Here is a 3,115-nt window from a genome sequence, read left to right as displayed (position 1 = left end):
CACCAACACCCCAAATGTAGTAGAATCGAGCTAGGGTAAAATTGGTCAAATTATTGCATGGGGAAATTACCCTTTCAACAAATTTTTAGTGTCTGATGAGTATTGACCCCATAATATACTCTCTTTCTCCATATTTAATTGTCTACTTTGAAATAATGGACAAGTAAGAGTAAGCATCAAAATTAATAATGTAAAACTTTCATTCAATATAATACAACTTAAATCCTATTTAATGTAACATGACTTTGTGAAAAAAAAATCAAATGAATCTCATAATTAGTTCCCTTTAAACCTCAATTTTTTCTTTAGGAGTCATGTGCAATCACTAATTCCATTTCTTTGTGATCATCTTGTAATGGTAAGTGGTTCCTTGAATTGATGACAAATCAAACTTGTTAAGATATGAAGAACTAATTGTATTTGTATTAATTTGTAGGTAAGAAAAGGAATAGTCCAAGTGTGATTGTTAACCAACTTGCCAATGATTAATAGCATTTAAGCAAAAGATTAATAGGCCTTCTACATGGAACTAAAGATTTGACATATTTCATACATCTCACTCATATCATAATTATTATTATTCCCTTACTAATTTTTATTCCAAATGCACATTGCTTTCATTCTCTTAATAATGATGGATCATATATATCATTATAAACTATAGTTTGACTTAACTTTTATATTCATAAATAAACTAGCTAGCTAGCTACCATCAACTCTTTGTTTCTGGCACATGGACTACTGACTCATTCCCTTTGGTTAAAATTTAGCATTTCTATCTTCTTCTCTATTAACTATATGAATTATTAATTACTTTACATATTTTAAATTAATTTAACACATTTATTTTTTTAGAGTCAAATAATTTAAGTTTGATAAAAAATTTATGGATGAATTTTTAATTTTTTAATTGAAATTTAAATATTTGCAAACTACATAAAAAGTACTATAAGTCATAGAGGTGTGCACACTACAACAAAAACGACTTTTAGCGGCATTAAATATTGACATTAATAAAGTGTGCTAAAGCCATTACCGACATTAGTTAAATGTCATTAGAACCAATGTCGCTAAAGGCTTTAGGGACATATAGAAAGAGTGACAATTGCCACTAAAAATACATGTTTTCTTAAAATTACCGCTAATGATCATTTTTGTTGTAGTGACATTCAGTTTGGTTTTGTACTATTCAACTTGGATTTTTCGGGTTTGATTTTGAAGAAGTGTAACCTAATCCGAGCCAAATAAATTTGGCTTGTTTTTTTTTTCTCTTTTTGATTTGAATTTTCGGGTTCAGTTATGTCAATAGTAAAAAACATAATCAAAGTTATATTTGCAATTTGAAATATATGTGATTCAATTTTTTTGATTTTTTCCCCAAACCAAACCAAAAAACTAAACAACTTAAATTATTAATCCAAAACCAAACCAAAAAGTCAATCCAAATTAGCATTCTGTTCAAGTTGATTTTTTCATTTAATCCTAATAATGCACACTCTCTAATAAGTCACGATAATTGACAATTTAAATTATTTAAAAGATATGTAAAATATTTACGATCAGATTAACTAGTTCCCCAACATTTTTTCGAAAAAATCAAAATTCATCTCCTAATGGCGTCGCCCGGACTCGAACCGGAGACCTTCAGTGTGTTAGACTGACGTGATAACCAACTACACCACGACACCAACTTGCCAATAAACTCGAAATTACATATTAAAATACGTTTACAATGTGTTTGGCAACATTTTTTCCCTCATATTTTGTTGGTCGAACTCTCTAGGAATATAAGCACAAATTTTCTCGAAAGTTATAGTTCGCTCGATTAGTTCATATTCATAAGTGAAGTCTGAAAATAATAAAATATATATGAATCTTATTTCTATATTGTAAATCCGATAGAGCTCTTGCTCAAGTAAAGCATAACAAAATTTTCTATATATGAAAAAGAAATGCACTAGTAAATTAGTCAGTTGACATATAAAAAATAATAGAGAAAAATCATGTAGCAACAACAAATAATAACGATAATCAAAACAAATGAAACATCATGTAACAAATAATTAAATCAAAGAATAAGATAATAAGAGTAAAAATAGTAACAAGGAAAATCTGATCACAACGCTCGACTACCTAATAAGTTTCTGTCCTACTTCTTGATCTCCTTATCCTCTTATGTAGGATTATAATCACGATTAGGGGTGTACATGATCGGGTTGGTTCGAGTTTTTCAAATATCAAATCAAACCATTTGTGTCCGAATTTTTGAATTTATAAACCAAACCAACCAATAAAACTCGAGTTTTTCAACTTCGGATTTTTTCAGGTTTCCTTGGATTTTTTGGATTTTTTCGATAAAGTATTCATACAAACATATAATTTACTTGTACTTCAAATATTTCTTTAGTCCTACCAAAATGTAATTATCTAAGTTATTTCTCAAGAAAACAACAAAAAAATATGATATAATTAATGACACTAAAATATCCAACAAAAAAATAATAATAAAATCGCGTAAAACAAATATTCAAATTAATAAATCATAATGAAATTGATCATAATTTAAAGTACTAATTTATGCTAAAATAAGTTTAGTAAGTATTAGTTACATGACTAAATATTAAAAGAAAGTAAAATTAGATCATGTATTTTAATTGTCTAAATCTATGTAAAACTAAAAAACAAATATTCAATATTATTGTCATTCTTAGTGTTGAATTGATTTTCTTTTTGCATTAGTGTTGATTTAATTTCATTTAAATTTTATTATAATTACCAATATGTATGGACTATAATCTTTATTAGATCGTTAAGAATTCTAACTTCCAAACATGAAATAAATATATCAAAGATAAAAACTATGAAAAGTATTAAAGATTTTTAAAAATTATATCAAAGAAAGTATTTTTACGTGTTGTTTTTTTTAGTTGAAACCAAACCAACAAAATCCAAATATAGTCAGATTTTTTTTCCAACACCAAACCAAATCAAACCAAACCACTGATCGAGTTATTTTTTAGTTTAACTCGATTTACAATTTGATTTGATTTTCGATTTAATTTTATACACCCCTAATCACAATAAACTACAAATATATCATGTTATGTCTAATCAC

The 3,115-nt window shown here is 26.8% G+C and overlaps 1 non-coding gene across 1 annotated transcript; it reads right to left on the bottom strand.

Moving 5' to 3' along the window:
- Positions 1 to 1,614: 1,614 nt before the first annotated feature.
- On the bottom strand, positions 1,615 to 1,688 carry TRNAV-AAC. Its single transcript has one exon. It is a non-coding gene; the product is annotated as a tRNA-Val (tRNA).
- Between the last annotated feature and the right edge of the window lie 1,427 nt (positions 1,689 to 3,115).

This window comes from Solanum pennellii, chromosome 9 (assembly GCF_001406875.1).
Source record: "Solanum pennellii chromosome 9, SPENNV200".
NCBI classification, from domain to species: Eukaryota; Viridiplantae; Streptophyta; class Magnoliopsida; order Solanales; family Solanaceae; genus Solanum; species Solanum pennellii.
Note: the sequence above shows the minus strand (reverse complement) of the source record. Positions and strands in the feature narration are given on the sequence as shown.